General features: G+C 40.6%; 1 pseudogene; it reads right to left on the bottom strand.

The window, feature by feature from the left end:
- Positions 1-9107: 9107 nt before the first annotated feature.
- LOC143638199 (chronophin pseudogene) lies at positions 9108-9749 on the bottom strand (annotated as a pseudogene).
- Positions 9750-18445: the final 8696 nt, after the last annotated feature.

Raw genomic sequence — 18445 nt, 5'->3', positions numbered from 1 at the left:
ATAAGTTTTGCCATTGCCAATGCCCCAGAAGCAATGGTGGGTTTGCAGTTGTCATCTCCAAAGAGACTGCTGCAGGGTCTGTGAATCTCTTTAGTTTTCTTGATCCCTGGAAGAGATAGGAGTCCCATTCAGGGAGCAGGAGGCAGCAGGGTCTGGTGCTGGAGGGACTGGCACCAAGCTCCTCCTCTGAGCCATTTTCTACCACAGAAGCTCTTTTTTAAATTTCAGGACAGTTGAGTGTTACTTCATTTCATAAGAAATGAAGTATTTTTTCAAGGTGACAAAAGTCGATGAAGAAGATGAAGAGAATAGTTACTGCACAGACCCACTGGGTTTTGCAAAGCTCAGGGCCTGTGTGCTGGCAAGTATGTGCCAGTCTGGTTTCTCATAAAGATCACTTCATAAATACTGACTTTAACTTCCCCTACTAGGAATAGGAAGTACAGACATAACAATTGCCATATAAAGATTATGATTCCTTACTCAAACTGAGAAATGTTCTCACTAGTGTTGTTCTCACTAGTCCATATTTTAATGAATATGGAAAAGGCTAATAGCCCTTTCACATACATAATTATATTGGAAACATTGCAAGTATGTGCATCCCCCACAAATACATCTTATTCCCAGACCTCAACATATGAAAACACACAATATGCAGCTCTGCTCTGTGTGATACCTGTTTTTCCTCAAGGTACCATAGAAAATCAAATGCCCGAACCAAAGATGTCTGCAGTCTTTCAGGAGGTACCTGTAGTTAGGACCCTGTAATTACTTTGGTAATTAGTAGCTGGGTAAATTTGTTTTCAGAAGATTCTACTCCCCAAGACTACCCTCTACTATTGCAAGTGAGATGACAGCTGGTTTCTGCAGGGAGGTGAGGTCAAAGAATAACAAACACATATATCAGGGTCTGATTTTCTTTCCCCTGTATCAGGTATTAGAACCCCCATGTACACACAGGCAGACTCTTGGCAACCAGAAGGAGGCAGGCGAGTATCTCCTGTTCCAGTATCAGAGGCAGAATGTGTAGAGGTGCATTAGGAATCCAGGTAATATCAACATAAGGAAAGCAGTTCTTCTGGATCTGAAATATGTCAAGGGCCACAGATACATGGAAAGAATGAATAATTCCTGGAGTGTGAGCTGAGCTAGGAAAACAATACATGGTTTCGTCCCCCAACCCCCACACACCAGTCCCTGGTGCTTCCTAATGCAGAGACCTGATTGCTGGTGGAAAGTGCAAGTGACAACGAGACCTAGAATTCAAAGGTTAAGGATATAGCTTTATAGTCAATGTGCTCACCAGGCTACCTTAGGGAAGTCATAGCTAGCACTCAGGATAAGTGGTGTGTGCCCAGTACACCTCCATGCTTCTAATAAGACTGGCATAAGTCTCCAGAAATCATGACAGACATAAAGAGTTTGGACACAGTTCACCTGTTCATCATCAAAGACCAGAAGGATCCTGCAGGCAGCATTGTTGTCTCTCCCTGATGGGTGTGGGGGGCTCCTTCGCTGGTCTGGCAGCTCCCTGGGGCTCATCCTGTGCAGGCACTAGCAGGGAATGGAGCACATTCATAAGACCAATGCCCCAGGTCCTCCCTAGAGTCCAGAGCCACCAAAACCATCGTCCTGCTGGTGAGCACCTTTGTCTCTTTTTACACCCTCTCTTCTGGGTACATGACTCCTTTGGTTGTCATAATTATCATAATTGACCCTGGTGAACACAGATGCAATAATCTTGAGGTGTTTCCCAGCTGCAGGCCCCTTTCTGACATCCGTGAGCTGCTGTGCCTCCATTGGGAATAGGAAAACCCTGAATCAGGTTAGGAACCTGTACCTTGCATACTTTTACACAATCTTTAGGTATTTAGTGAGTCACTCCCTGAGAACAGCCTGAGCACAGTTATGCACAGCCCCATTCCCAAAATGGTGGAAAGGAGACTGCATCTGCTGCCATGGTGAACTCTCACTATCAACAGCCATGAGAAATGGAGTATCATGTCCTGATTGTGAAAAAGAACCTCCTCTTTAATGTGAAGCTCAAAATTCCAACACACTGTACTACTATATTTCCCTTTCCTACATAAATGTTGATGTCCTGTTTAAGAAATATTTTTCTATTTGAGGAGCACAGAAATTTGCTAAGTTTCTTGAAAACAAAACTTTATTTTTTAATCTTTAAATTTTGAATCAGTTTTAACTGTCATAGTTAAGGCCCAGTGTGCTAGGGTTTATCCAGATTCTGGATGCTGTATGATGTGATAGAAAAAAACCATATTCACTATAATTTAAGAGCTATTGAAGCTTAGTGGTGGAAAAATGAGGTTCTTTATATTTCTTCTCTGTTTTGCAGGCTGCCCAGAATTTATGAGAAAAGTAAAATAAAAAAATATTAAATGTGAAAAAAGAACCCTGAAATCAGGTTGTTGCTACATTTGAAAAGTCTTGAGTTCTTATGTGGTATGGTTTAGGGTTGGTATACTTTTCTCCAATACAGCTAAAACATTTTATTCTGAAAGTGTTTGAACATCTCTTTTCTTTTCCCCTCTTATCTCTCCTTGCTTTTCCCTAGTGAAGAAATCCAGTAACACTCTTGCCCTCTTCCTCTCTCAGTGTTTGGCAGTCCCCTGGCACACCACATCCAGGGTTCTATCTTGTTTTGAAGCTCTTATAGGCACTGCATTCCTTATTCCAATGTATCTGTTACATCCTCCAAGTCAGTGTGCTTATTCCACATTCCCCGATTACTTTCTGTCTTTAAATCAGAGGGGAAATTTCTATTACTGTCTAGCAGCAAGGTATAATTGGATCCAGGTGTACATCATGCTGCAGCATCAACAATTTTCTGGTCTGTGATCTCATGGGTGGCCACAAGGTGGCCTCACCTGCCTTGAAGTACTCCACCTGTGTTATAACTGAGTGGTCTCTCACAGGGTACTGAGCCATGGGGGACTTAGGACTCTCCTTGTGAAGGATCCTGGCATTCCCATCTTGTGACTGCCCAAGGCATGAGATCTCTGCCCTCACTCTAACAATGGGACAGCTCTGGTCTTTCCAGACTTGGGTGTTACCTGTTAAGCTGGGACAGCCCACCTCCTACCTTATCTGGCAAAAGAACATTCCTTCAAAATATTCTGGAGCCCCCTTGTGTCAATAAAGCACACACAGGTCTCTGGCTCTCTTTCCAGTGTGTAAGTTCTAACATTAAAGTGCCATCCCAGCCCTGATTTTCAAAAACATTTCTGTCTCTTTCCATCATCTTCTTTTTCCTTAGCCTGACTTTGCTGCCTGCCTACACCACGCAGATGAACCTCATTTCTACCACTAGCATGGGACATGGGCAGGAGGCATTGGGGTAAACTCTACTTTACAGGACCAAGGAATATCAGGTACTTTCAAAATCATTCCAAACGTGGATCACAGGGGTCATAGGTATCAAGAAAGAGGCTGCCTTTGGCATGCTAGACATGACCTGCCTTCATCCCTGTCCTGGTTCAAATCTGACTTTCTTTGGGTGAAGTTCTATGGGGAGCAGCTGGCAACATTCCTAGATGTGGAATATGCTCCCTGTGTAGTTGTAGGGTAGAGGAAGACAGCTGTTCATTTCAGATACTCGTGGAACTCCCAAGGGTTCCCTGTGCTTTGCCCATTGCTCCTCTTGAGTGTTGCAGGATTTACCCACCAGTCTCCCTGGGCCTTGCATCCCTACTGTGTATAGGCAATACTGTATTGATGTGCTTTGATTTCTGATATGATACCTTCAATATAGTATATATTGACACTGAGGACCTTTGGAACCAAATTGTGGTGACAGATTTCTGAATTGAAGCCACCATGACAGCATACTCAAGATAAACTGTGATCTTTCTCTCATGAAGCTGAATGATCCCTCACTTCTGAGGTCAAGGCTTAGAAACACATCATTTTCAAAATCAATCACTAAGGACCAGTCACTTTGAGCCTTCTGGTGGCTTTGCATGCTGAGCTACTCGGTACACACATGTGTTCTGGGTACTGTAGATTTTTCCACCCCTGCACTTTGCTGTTAATTTTCATGGATGATCCACATTTTCTATATATTATTATACAAAGAATTTAATGGTCCAGAATTCTAGCTTCTAGGAAGCCATCAATTAAATGTCCATTATTTCCAACCCTGCAGGTATGCTATACTTCTTCAATGATAATTTTGATCACTAGACTGACCATTTCCCCTGGTAATTCAAGGTCACAATTCCTATTATCCTCTTGTCTCCTGAGGTTGTGGGATGAGTTGAAAATTAAGTACTTCTGAGATAACAATGAAGTTCTCAATGACTACAATGTTTTCCATAGGCAGTCAGGCCTTTCTGCAATCCAGAGCTCTCCACCATGTCTGAGGTAAGACAAGATCTTATTGAATCCCATAGCAGCAAATCCAACCTTGACATCCTAAATAAAGAAAATATTTTTGGAAACTGAGGATACCAACTATGAAATAAATTAATCAAGTGAATAAATGAGGAGTGTGTGTGTGTAGCATTTAATTTTACCAGAGAAATCACATTTTTTATTTAGAATGTATCAGATTTCATCTTAGTTTAAAATCAGTCACATTTTTACAACACTCAATGAATTGAGCACCTTCTCTGAGGCCAAGCCTCGCCCTACTCATTAGTTGACTGGTCTCTGTATCCTTCAGGTTGACAGAACTGCAGCCATGCTAACACAGGAATGCCCTGGCTGCTGCCCAGTGGTCCTATGTGCTTTCTTTAGGTAAGTTTTGTAGCAAAGTATAAGTGGGCACAACCATTACAATGGTGTGGGGGTTTACAGCTGGACCCTGTGCCAGAAATATGCCTGAGCCTTTGAAATTAATACAGAATGAACCACATATATTTCACCCACTATGAAGTCAATTTGTCCCCATATGTCTCTCCCCCTGACTCCATTTGCCGGGATCCAACTTTTATCATTGTTGTGGGCACTGGAGAATTGAACCTAGGTTTATGTCCCTCTGAGCTACATCCTCAGCCCTTTTTAATTCTTTAAAAACTTTGAGACAAACCTCCCTGTGAACCCTTCTGGACATAGGATCACATTCATGAGTCACTCATTAAGAATGAACATATGTACTTTAAGTGAATACTTTAGGAATTTGCTGTCACTTTCTGGAACATTTGTAGGGAATTTACATCCAGATATAGGATGGGCCCCTTCTAAACCTAGGTTCACATATTGAGTCTGATGGCTCCCTACGTGCTCCAACGATGAATGAAAATGCATTCTCCTGGATCATCCCTTTCCTCTTTCCCCCACCAATCCCCTTGCTCCACTTGTTATTCTATTTTTATTATTATTCTATTATTTTAATTAGCACATTATATTTTTGTGTTATCTTTAATTTTTTGAGGGGTGGGTACTAGTAACTGAACACAGGACAAATGAAAGCCCTATTTTGTATTTTACTTATAGACAGTGTCTCACTGAGTTGCTTAGTGCCTCACTTTTCCTGAGGCTGGCTTTGAACTCATGATCCTCCTGCCTCACCCTCCTGAGCTGATGGAATGATAGGCATGCTCCATGGCGCATGCCCTTGCATTATAATTTTATTTTAGTATTATGTGTGTATTTTAAATAGTTCATTTATGCTTGTACGTAGACATAGTATAACTTGGTGATTTCATTTCCCAGGACTTTCCCAATGCCTTCCTGTCCCCATTTCTTCCTGTACCTTTTCTCAACTCTGGGTTTTCCCTCTAAAATTCTGTTTCATTCCTCTGGTGCTCTTCTTCCCCAACACTCCATCCTTCCATATGAATTTCTTTCTCTCCTCCACCTGTTTCCTTTCTGTTTTCATAAATTTACCCTTTTACTTCCTTATTTCGTTCTAGCTTCCACATGAAGGACAACATTCAACTTCTAACAAAAAATAAAAAAATAAAATGGGTGGTAATGTGGATCATGGTTTAATCTTCAGATTCTCCCCAAATAAAACAATCAAAAAGGAAGTGAGAACAGGTAATCTGTCTATTAATAAGGAAGAAAATAAAGATGGGGTAATAAGAGGGTCAAAACCCAAGGAACGAACAATAAGCAAATGTTAAGATCTGAACAACTCAATTCCGTATTTAATTGTATCCCACCTTTGTCATACGAAGAAGAAATAATAAACAGGTTCAAACCAAAGCTATTAAGGTGAAAGTAAAATTATACAAATATATCTATTTTACCAAACACATCCTTGCAATAAGAACACACACAGCAAAAACATCACAGAATGCAAATATAAAACAAATATAATGAAATCATACTTGCTTTCTTTAAAAGTTAAAAAATTTAAAAAATGGGCATATGGACAAAAGTACAAAAATATAAGAAAGATGCAAAAACTCTTAATAAGAAGTAAAGGACTTACTTCACTAGAGGTAGTCAAAAGTGTTGGTGTGGGTAGGTTTCCCATTGTTGAGGTTTAGGCTCTGTAGTCCCTTGGTCAAGAGCTGAGGTGGTTATATCAATGTGCTTGGGTTCCTCTCCTAAATACCAACCATTTTTCCTTGGAGGTAAGCCAGTTGTAGTAGCTTTTCCTTCGTTTCTCCTATCATAGTGAGGGATAGGCTCAGGAGGGCTGACCACTTGTGCATTCCTGTTCTAGAGTTGGTGCAGAATTCTAAATCAGAATATCCAGCAGATGGAGTTTAATGAGGGCTGACCTTCTGAACTTGGTCCGTGGGTATTTGAACTATGATCCATGTCCCATTTGACTAGGGAGATGACAGATGTTGCTGGATGTCTGGATCTCAGTGACCTCTGGTTTAATCCACTTTGCGGAATTAGGGACGACTCTCCAAAGGTTTCCATTCACTTCTATGAATAAGAATTATTGGGATTAGCTTGTAAGTGCATATCCTCTTTCTGCCCATTACACTTGTCTCCACAATCGCTTTTATCGGTGCCAAATACAAGTGGGGCTCTTTTCTCTTTTCGCTGTTGGGAGCCTGTATGGTCCAGGTACAGTTTGCAGTGCACCTACCACCTTCACTCTGGTTCAGGCACATCCTGTGGATCCTCCTAGGTGACTCCTGGGTTCATTGGTGACGTTCTTTAGGACTTCCTGATCTTCTGTCTCTGCTGCTCCATGGCACTTATAAGTGGATCAGGCACCAGCACCTGGCTCCTGTGATGGTGATCCAGGTTCCCCAGCATCTAACCACCTGTGGGCTGAGGGTTTCCTATTGGTTTTCATTTAACATTTTCCTCAAACATTTCTGGGTTCTTTAAGATCGACCTCTCTCTAATCCTCTAGTCCTGCCAGGTCAATTAATAAAAACGGTTTTATTCACAGTGGTTTCCTCTCCCTCTTTAATAGTGTTCTCCCTTCCCTTCATTAGTCATTACTGCTACCATTGCCAGAAAATTCGCATGTCCCCAACATAATATTTTTAAGACTAAGTTCAATATTTTTTTGACTTTCCTCTTCTGTTTTTCTTTCCAGTATTCAGTTTTCATGATATCACTTAATTACCTGCCTTACTGAAGGATTAGTCTTGCTACTTTTATTTAAAGTCTGATGTAAGAAACCACAGGGAATTTCATGCTTCCACAATGTGCCATCTCTATTTTGGGGGTAGTTCTTTATATATTCTGGTTATAAATGCATGTCAGAAGTGTAGCTGCCAGAATATTGTTTTTAATCTTTAGGTTTTTTTCACTCTCCCTTTGTCTGAAGTACAGAAGTGTCATTACTGTGATGTCACCCTGACAATCCATTCTTGGTTTTATTTCTGGAGTTTGCGGGGTTTTATGAAGGAGGACACTGTGCCTATGAGCAGGAATGTTGATAGTACTTTATCTTCAAACAGTGCAAAGTTTCTGATCTGACCTCAAGGTCTTTCATCCATATTGGGCTTCCCTTTTGTACAGAAAATGTAAAGGAATCTGTTTTTATACCTCTACCTATGGATATTCAGTTGTCTCAGCATGATTTTTCCAAAAGGTGTCTTTTCTTTTTTTTCCATTTCCTGTGGGTAAGGTCACAGGTGGTTGAGCTCTAGGAAGGCAGGTGCAGGCAGAGGCTCCCAGAAACTTGGCCAGAAGCACACATGAGCACTCCCACTCAGACTTTACTAAGCAGGGAGGACTGGTTACAACAGGATTTACCACTGGCACAAAGTAATAAATAAACACATAACCAGAGGGGGGGATAAAGGTGGCACAGCCATCGCTGACCACAGAGTGGGCAAAGATGCCCTTCCAAGCTGTGGCCACCTCAACACTGGGCAGGTACTGGGATCAGGAAGGGGTGGGGCTCTTGGTCACAGTCTTTGGGAAGGGGCATCTTCAAACTTGGCCCCTTAGTTACTGACTCGAAACCCCTGGCTGGTCCATTTGGATCCACATTATCAAGAGGCCACTGTCTCTGGGACTTTTAGGTCATTCTCTTTGGGATTGGAGAGACCAGGGGGTCATTATTCTTTGGTGTCCTGATGGGTCCACCCAGGACCTAGGACGTTCTGTGATCACTGTCATACAGCCTTCTGACTGGCACACCTGGGCTCCAGGACATGTAAGGGCCACTGCTCCTTCAGCTCCTACTTGGTCCACTCAGGACCCAACACTAGTGAACCACTGTCACTTGGCTTCAGGACTAGAGGATTAGAGAGAGGTCCATCTGAAGGGTGAGGGTCTGGGTTCCGAGGGTGAGGGTCTGGGTTCTGAGACCTCCGACTGCTCAGGAACCAAGGGGAGGAAGCCCAGGGACAGGCAGGGCTCTGGAGGCCCCAGGGAGGGAGAAGGGGCAGGGAATCTTCAGTTGGCATCAGGCCCATGTTTCAAGGAGCAGGCTGCAGGGGAGGAAATAAGGTCACCTGGCTGGGTCAGGAAGTAAGGTCAGCCGACTGGGTCAGGCCTGGGGATCCTTCAAGCTGTAGGGGCAGCTCCTGGAAGAGCAGAGAGCCTGGCCACTGCTGGGAGAGAGCAGCAGCCTGTGGACCCTCCCTGGATCCCAGTCCCCCAGTGCAGAGGCCAGGGTAGGGGGCTGTGGGCTGTGGAGACTCCAGCCCCAGGCCTCTACCTATAGGCTCAGAAAGGGGGAGGATGGGGCTGGGCTGCGGCTAGTGGGCTCAGTCCTCCAGGCCCTTCATCAAGTCCGCGATGCTCTCCACATAGTAATGGGGCAGCAAGTCGTGCTGGCCGCCTCCAGGTAGGCCTGGGACTCCTCCAGAAGAGAGACACTGGTGACTGTGAGCACGTGGTCACGCCACAGTGTGGCCGCAGAGGATGTCGGTCTCCAGGTGCCACCATGAGCGTGTGGGCAGGGTCCACTCTGAAGTGCTCGGTGATTCACTCAAACACAGAAGGAATGGGCTTGCCCGCCACCAGGGCTTCCCGACCCAAGGCATCTCCACTGTTGCTGCTAGGCTCCTGGTGCCCGAGGTCCTGCAGCGGTTGCTCAGCTGATGCCAAGGGTCGCGGGAGGGACCACCGAGGAGGCACTCAGGGTCGCTCAGGTGCACAAATGCTTTGCTCTGCTTGGCGAAGAAGTGCTCCTTGTAGCCCACTAGCAGCCCTGCACCTCAGCCACCTGGACAGGGGCTTGAGCAGCAGACGCGCTGGGCACAGGGCAGAGCTGAAGAACTGGTCAGCGCGTAGCCCCTGAATCCTCTGGGCGCTATGCCAGCCCGCGACAGCCCCTCCACTAGCTCCGGAGCGCCCTGCACAGCAAGCTCGCCATTCCATAGCACCCCTGTTTCCGGCCAGCACATTACGCCCAGCCACTCCCGCAGAGAGAATATAGAAAACCCAAAGAGACCAATATGGAGCAAGGGGTTTTGAGAACCAATAAATATCCTCCCTAAGATAGCAAAGAAAAAGCCCAGATGAGATAGATTCTCCACTGAGTTCTTCCAAAATTAATAGGAAAAATAATGAGATGCCTCATCTAGTTTTTTCCTATGGAATAAAAGGGAATGAAACCCCATGTTTTTCTATGAATCCAGTATCACTGTGATTAGATGAGAAAAATTATGGAAAGAAAATTCCAGAACATATTTCTGTTGAGTAGATGAAAACTCCTTAGAAAATATTGATGACCACATTGAGAAACATTTTAAGAAGACCGCATACTATGATCACGTCAGTTTCATTTCAGGAATGCGAATTATGTTCAAACATACAGATCAATAAATATTAAATAGAATGAAATTTTTTAAAATGATGTAATCATCTCAGTTGATGTACAAAAAGCCTTCAATAATTCAACATTCATTCATGCTAAAAATACTGAAAGAAATCCAGGGATACAAGAAACTTCCATTGACATCATACAGACTATATGTAACAAACCCAATGCTGGCATCATACTGAACGAAAAGAAATGCATGCATTTTCCCTAAAACTGAAAATAAGAAAAGGATGTACACTTTCACTACTTCTGCTTAATATATTTCTTATAATTTGAAGCAGAGCAAGTAGGCAATAAAATGAAATTAAGATGATACTAATAAGAAAAAGATAAGTTAAATTACGTCTATTTGCAGATGACATAGTATCATGTATAGAAGATCCCAAAAGTCAACTAGAGGATGTCCAGAGCTGATTTAAAAAAAAAAACACTGAAAAAGTGGAATATAAAATCCACATCTAATAATCAGTAGGTTTTCTAGTTTGGGTTTTATTTTGGTGTTGGATCCCCTACATCAAGACTTGTACGTTTCACTTCTTAGTTGATGGCTGTTCCTGTCTACACAAGTCCTCTTAGAAATTTTCCTAACATCACCATATGTCCATCAAAGGTCTCATATTCACTTTTATGAAAGAATGTCTGTGATTTTCAGATATCTTCTAAAATTTTTGTAATTCCATATCTCCTTTCAATATTCAAATTTTATTCATGAACTAAACCACATAACACTAGAATTGCCACCTTAATACTTTTCATTGTTATTATAATTTTACTATGTACCTGAAAAGTTTATATTATTGAGTGCCCAGAAACTTGTGATTTAAAGGTCTCCTTAAACCTTTTCATAGTAATGTGTCTCATAATCATTTTAATAAACATTGGATTGAATTTAACTGTGGTCAAAACCATATAACAGGGCTGGAGCTGGAGCTCTGTGGTAAAAGTGCTTGCCTCGAATGTGTTGAGGCACTGGGTTTGATCCTCAGAACCATACAAGAATAAACATATTGTGTGTCCATCTACAATTAAATTAAAAATTTAAAAACCACATAATGTACGATTTTTCATTTTAATTATCATACATTTTTTTCAGTATTGTTAAATATATTCAAATTGTTGTCTAGCATATCTCTAAAGCGTGTTATCCTCAAAATCAAAATGAATTACCGGTGAAAAAAACAACTGTCTCTCTTTTCATGTGCTGTTATCTGACAAACACGCTTACTACGGTGTATCAATGGATTTGATTGCTTAATATAGCCCAAGTACTCATCAGTACTTCTTCTTGAGACAGACTCATTTTCTTGGCATAATGTCCTCAAGATTTATCCTCATTGCAGATGTTACAAAATTCACCTCATCATTATGATTGAGTGGTATTTATTGTTTGTGTATTGCAAAGTGCCTTCAATCAGCATTCTGGGGACTTTGGGTTGCTTTCACCTATTGGCTTTCAAGAATAATGCTGTAGTGAATGTGTGTACGCAGATATTGTTTTTTCACTATGTCTGTGAGTGTTTTTCTGTGTTCTTCACTGTCTTTATAATTCTCTGCCTTTCTTCCAGCATTAAGTGGATTTGATTGCTATAGGGTTAATGTGTTGAATCTAGAAATGTGATGCCCCTAACTTTGATTCTCTTTTGAACATTCTTGGATCTTTGTGCTCCTTTGAGACACCACATGATTTTTATATCACTTTCTCTATTTCTTCAATAAATGATATTAGGGATTTGTTAATGATTTTTGGTGTCTTTAGAAAATATGAACAGCATTTAATATTGTGTTCCAGACCTTCAATCAAAGCACACTTAGAATATGATATTTGATTTCCCTTGTAATCATGGATCTTCTGATTTTACCTCTGCTCTTTATTTTTAATTTGATTTTATTCAGAAAAGGAAGTTAATACCTCTTAATTTTCAGTATTTTTGAAGACTGTTCATGATCTAAGAAGGAACCTAGTATGGATCTGGTCCAGATCACCTCCTTGAGCTGTAGACCCTTGAATATTTGAGAAGATCATCAATTCTGCTATTGTTTTTGCAGTATTCTCAATATGCCTCAATTTATTATTTTATAGTGTGGTTCATGTCCTTGTTTCTTTATTTTATACGAATTTGTATTAATTATTGAAAGTGAGTAAGTGAAAATTATTTGTCAGAATGTGGTTACTTCCATTTATTTGATTTAGTTTTGCCAATGTTTACCTCACACATTTTGCAATCCTGAGGTAAAATGCATATAAACTTACAAGTCTTACAGCTTTCTGGAGAATGGAAATTGTCATCACAGTGAGTTTCTTTTTGCGTTTGGCTGGTTCTGTCTTCACATATTTTTTGCATAATATAATTATGACTTCCAGGTTTTCATAGTTTCCCATGAGAGTAGTCCAGAATCCTTTCCCTGTCCCCAGGCAGGGCTGCTTCCTGCCCCAGCTACTGAATAAGCAAGATTAAAAATATGGAGTGAGCAGGCTGTGCATGTTAACAGAGAAGAACATGAAAAGAAAACATCTTAGGATTTATTTGTAGTTCACTTCTTTTCTTTTTAAAAATGTCTAGTCAGACCATGGGACCATTTATTGAGTCAATTTAGTTTAATCTGAAGAGTTTTGTGTTCTTTATATATTCAGGAAATTAGTTCTGTTTCTCAAGAATAGCTAGCAATGACTTTTTTCTCTGTGTTTTCATCACTCCGTGTATTTTTTCCTTTGCTGTGTAGAAGCTCTCTCACTGCAATGGTTTATACCTTTGGACAAATTCTGCTTTTGTGCCAGGGAGATTCTTGTCCTATCTAGAAATCATCCCTGGGTGAATAGTTTCATCACTTTCCTCCATGATTTCTTCTATTGCATTCAAATATTCTTGTCCTCCCTCCAGGTCTTGGACCTGCTTTTTCTCTCTTTCTTTCATTTATTTATTGCAGCACTTGGGATTGGACCCAGGGCTTCAGCACACCAGACAAGCAGGCTCCTCAGAGCTCCCTCCAGTTCTCTGATTCATTTGCAGTTGACTTTTGTATAGAATGAGGGACGAGGACCTTGTTTCATGCCTCTAGATGGGACTATCCAGTGTTCCTAGAACCAGTTGATAGAAAGCTTTTCTGTGCTTTGAAGTTTGTTTTTGGAACCCTTGTCAGAAATCAACTGCCTGGAGATGTGTGGGTTTATTTTTGGATTTTCTGTCACATTGGGCTATGGTTTGTTTTTTGCCAATATTATGCTGAGTTTCAGGACTGTTTTTTGTAGTTCTGTGAAGTGTGATGTGAGTCTTTTTACTGGAAATTGTATTCAATCTAGATTGCTTTGTTCAGCGTGGCCATTTCAACAGTGTTTTCCAATCCATGAAAACGGGTTGCCTTTTGACCTTTGAGACACTTTTTCAGTTTCTTTCTTCAATGTTTTCTAATTTTCACTCTAGAGGTCATTCAAAAAGTGAAGTATCATTTTTCCTTTTATTTTTCTTGATTAAAAATTTTAGTATTTCCCTGTCATTGAGAGATTAATATAAAATGCTTGTAAATTATATAGAAATTCTAAACCTCATTATCAGTAAACTTCATGCAATAAACACACAGAGAATTCTTCAAAAAACACCTGCAGAATATTCCTTCCTTGGAAGTGTCAATGCACAAAGAATGAGCTAAAACAAAACGAACAAACTTTATAGTCTTTATTCTAACAAAATGTGATTTCTGACCAAAATGAAATCACTTTACAAAATAGGACTGAGAATCTAAAAATAAAATTATATTAAAAATTAATTTATATATTTCTAATTAACAAAAAAATTACAGGAAAATTTGAAAGTCAAATTAAATAATGCAAAATGTATTAAAATTTGTGAGACACAGATAAAGTGTTTCTTTTTCTTTTTTATTAATGCATTGTAATTAGACATAATAGTTGGGTTCATTTTGATGTAATCATACATGACTCTTATGATGCTTATGAATGTGATTTTTTCTGATTTTATTTTTGGTGTATATGAAAGCTATATCTTTTCATATGTTAATTTTATGTATTACTTTATTAAATTTAAAATTTCTACAAGACTTCTATCAAATTTCAGCATGAAATCATATATATACTAGATAAAGAGAGAGTATTTTTTCAAGTGGAAGCTAAAGAGAAAAAAAGAAATAAAAAGAGAAATCTCAAAAAATTGAGGAACTGTAGAGAATAGACAGGGAATCAAGGCATAGGAAATAAGGGTGGGAAAGGGAAGCGCAGGGAAAATTGAAAACCAATCATGCTGTGTGTGTCTGTGAGCATATCTTAATGAGAGTGTGTATTGCACCAGAACTGTGGAGGACAGGGACCATGGGAAGGGGGTTCAACAGGGAAAGGAAGTAGTGGGGAAGATATTGAGACCCATCATGCTAGGCAGACACATGAATATGTCTGAAGAAGCTCCACTAGTACATATAATGATAATGCACCTAGCAAGACATAATAAATGATAAGATTCAAGGAGACAGCTATGCAAATTCCCTCAATATTGCTAACAAATGTGTATGCAAATCAAACATCAGACACTGCACCTCAGAAATTTGTACAACTATTGTGCCAAACAAGAAAAAAATGTGAAGTCACTGATTATCACCTTTATTACTGTATCTTCATATTCAAGTTTAATTTTTGTTCAATATATTTTATAAATTCAATGATAACATATTAAGTGTCATAAGAATAACAGGAGAATTAGTACCCATGTTTAAGTGTATTGTACTGATTAAATCGGAACATTTAGATTTCAAGTAGAGTGCACTGAAACATCCTGTGTTCACACAGTTTCTGCTCAGAAAACATTGCATTAATGAATGTATATGTGATGCTTTTCCAAAAACACACCTCCTCTGACAAAACTGCCATCTCCAGCATTTGGTGAAGCTTTCATCCCAACAACAACAAAAAAAAAAACGTGGTATTTAGGATGGTGACTAGAGGTCTTAACGGGAAACAGCAATGCATGTCTTTTCCTTCAGAGGATATGTTTGGGGGAGACAGACGAGGTGGGCTGTGCCTGTTTCATCTAGCTTCCTGCTATTGACAATGAATCCAGTGGGTGCTAGAGCATCACTAACATGGAACTTGTTATGAAAACAATTCACAGGCTTCATTCCAAACCTGCAGAACCACAGTGTGGGAGAGAGGGCTGTGGGCATCCCATGATTGACAGCACATGGAAGCTCTAGAGGCATGGCTCTCCTAAAGAGTCTCAGCCAGGGCTCCCATCAAGATCCCTTGTCAGAACAGCCCCCAGCAAACTTGAAGGTGCTGACTCAGAAGTCCTTCCTGACCAGATTACTTCTTTGGCCCACCTGTGTCCCACCCCTCTTCCAACCTACATTCCATCACCAAAACTATAAAAAGGGGAAACAACCGCACTTCCACGGATTCCCACCTCTTGGGTCCCCTTCTTCCTCCGGGAGAAGTCTTTTCTGCTGTCCTTTAATAAATTTCTAATTTCTACTCTGAAAAAAAAAAAAAAAAAAAAGATCCCTTGTCAGTGCCAGGAAACGCGTTCAGCTGTTCCACGACCACAGATTAGTCTTTGATTCTGGGTAGAATCTTCAATATTGAGATAACTAACTGTCAGGTGAAGGTAGAGTGAGGACAGGCAAAACCAGGAGAAAATCTGGCTACATTTAGGAGACGTGAGTCTAGCCTTCTTATGAAGAACAGTAAGAGGATGTGTTGTGCTTGGCTGTTCTGGGGGCAGGTCTGAACAGTGCAGAGCTCCAGTGTTACAGCAGATATTTTTTGCTTTTGCAGGTAATAGAGTTCAGCTGAAGGCAGTAAGAAGAAACTCACTTTAGTTCACTAGAGGGGAACTCACTGGTGTGAGAACGGAGATGAGAGCAAAGCCTTTTCTGCTCAGTAATACCCTTTTAGGGTGGTGTGGTGGGAGCAGGTGTAGGTGGTTTGCAGATGCCTTTAAAAGATTCTAAAGAGGAAGGTGTGGTTAGTCAAAGTCATCTTGCTAGGGAAGGAAACCCAGAGCAGGAGGAGGAAGAGGAAGAAATGTCAGCATCTCAGGTTGGTTGGTCCCAGGTAGGGGCCCTTTTTCAATTTTCCTGCTGTGCAGTTACATATTTATAGCTTTCTTAGCTGCTTCTGGTATTCCTGCCTAATATCTGCTTCCAATTACTTGTTTTTACTTTCTTTTCATTGTAGTCAAGGTTACCTCTTCATTTATGCATTCATTTATTGCTCATCTTGCAGTGTTGGGGATTCAGCCCAGGGCCTCACATGTGTTAGCCTAGCTTTCTACCACTGAGGAGATCCCATGCCCCACGTTCACTGTTGAAACACTTCTCCCCCACACAGCAGAGCCTGCTCTCAGTCTCCCTTGATATTGCACAGCTTCTTTCTTTCAGGAGAAAGTCTCACCATGAATTTGTCAAGTGTGATATGGCAATTGCTTCTGGTAGGACAGACACAAATGGAAATATATTGACCTCAGCTCCTAGTGCGAACACAGTTGAGTCCTCATAGGTCAGTGATGAATGCACACCAAGGATGTAGGTCCATGTGGATGTGCCACGGGGTTTTGGTCTGCAAGTCTTAGAAAAATTCATGCTGAAAATACATGAAATTCATTGCCTAGAAGAACTCATAAATTTATGTAAAATTAGTCAATTAAGGGAGTTGCTTGCTTAGGTCCTCAGAAGAGACCAAATATTAAAGTTGGTGAACACTTGTCCTAAACTTTGCATAAAATAGTTGATATGGATTATGGTTTAATCTTTTAATATCAATTTGTCCACTGATACCTTGGCAGGGGTGATTGCCTTCTGTGTCCATCACCCTTGACTGCATGTTGTTTGAGTCTATGTGGACTTCACCCGGTTAAGGGGCTATCTGCCACATATATGGTCATCTTGAAAAGTGCAATAATTGTCATTAGTTCCAGGGGTGCTCTACCATTGAGCTCCATCTCCAGCCCCTTTTAATTTTCATTTTTGACCAGGGTGTGCTGAATTGCTGAGATTGGCCTTGAACTTGCAGTTCACCTGCATCATCCTCCTGATTTGCTATGATCACAGGCATGTGTAATCACATCCAGCTAAGGATCTTTTAAAATATAACACATTTAATTATGCAGGATTCATGGGTTAAATTTTCCTTTTTTAGAATTTTATGTCTGTGTATTTTATGGGAGGGGGATGATTTCCTCACATGAGAGATTGTAAGTTTTCTCTTTATCCTTAGGAAGGATAAGGTGGAAACGGAAAGCTGACCTGCTAGCCTCACCTGGAAGCTTCTTAGCAATGGGAAGACTAGGCACAACCATCCATCTCCTTGAAGTGTGGCCAAATTTCAACATATCTAAAGTGGAATCTGTGCACATCAATATTGGAGAACAATGCTTTTTAATATTTACTTTTACTTGTTCTTTTTAGTTAAACATGACAGTAGAGTCAATTTGGACATATTTACAGAAACATGGAATTTATCTTATTCTAGCTAGGACCCCAGTCTTCTGGATGTAGCATGCTGTGGAGATTCCCTGTGGTGTATTCATGCATGTACATAGAAAGTTTATGTCAGATTCAATCCACTGTGTTTCCTGTTTCTCTACCCCCTCCCTTCCACCATTTCCTCTTGTCTAATCCACAGAGCATACATCCTTTGCTCCTCTCCCTTTTTGTTATAGCTTGGCATCCACACATCAGAAAGAGTATTTGGTTTTGGGGATTTGGGGAATTTGGTCATTTCCCTTAGCCCAATGGTCTTCACATCCATCCATTTATGAGCAAATGTACATGAAGTCATTATTTTTTATGGATAAGTAATAAACCATTGTGCACATATACCAAACGTTCTTTATCAAGTTTTCTGTTGAAGGGCACCTAGATTGGATCCATATGGGAGCTATTGCAAATTCAGCCACTTTAAACATTGATATGGCTGTGTCACACTGTAGTATTCAAATTTTAACTTATTTGGATATATTCCAAGGACTGGTAAATACAGTGTTTCCATTCCTCGATTTTTGAGGAATCTCCACACAGCATTCTAGAGTGTTTGCACTAATTCTTAGTCTCATCAACAGTCTTTGAGTGTTCCATTTCCTAATATCCTCACCAATATTTTTTTAACTTGTATTCTTGATAAATCCAGTCTGACAGGAGTGAGGTGAAAGCTCAGTGTGGTTTTAACATACATTTTCTAATTTCCAGAGATGTTGAACATGATTTATGCACTTGTTGACTTCATATTTCTTCTTTTGAGAAGTGTCTGTTTAGTTCCTTTGTCTATTTATTGATTGG

Source organism: Callospermophilus lateralis, chromosome 18 (genome assembly GCF_048772815.1).
Source record: "Callospermophilus lateralis isolate mCalLat2 chromosome 18, mCalLat2.hap1, whole genome shotgun sequence".
NCBI lineage: Eukaryota > Metazoa > Chordata > Mammalia > Rodentia > Sciuridae > Callospermophilus > Callospermophilus lateralis.
Note: the sequence above shows the minus strand (reverse complement) of the source record. Positions and strands in the feature narration are given on the sequence as shown.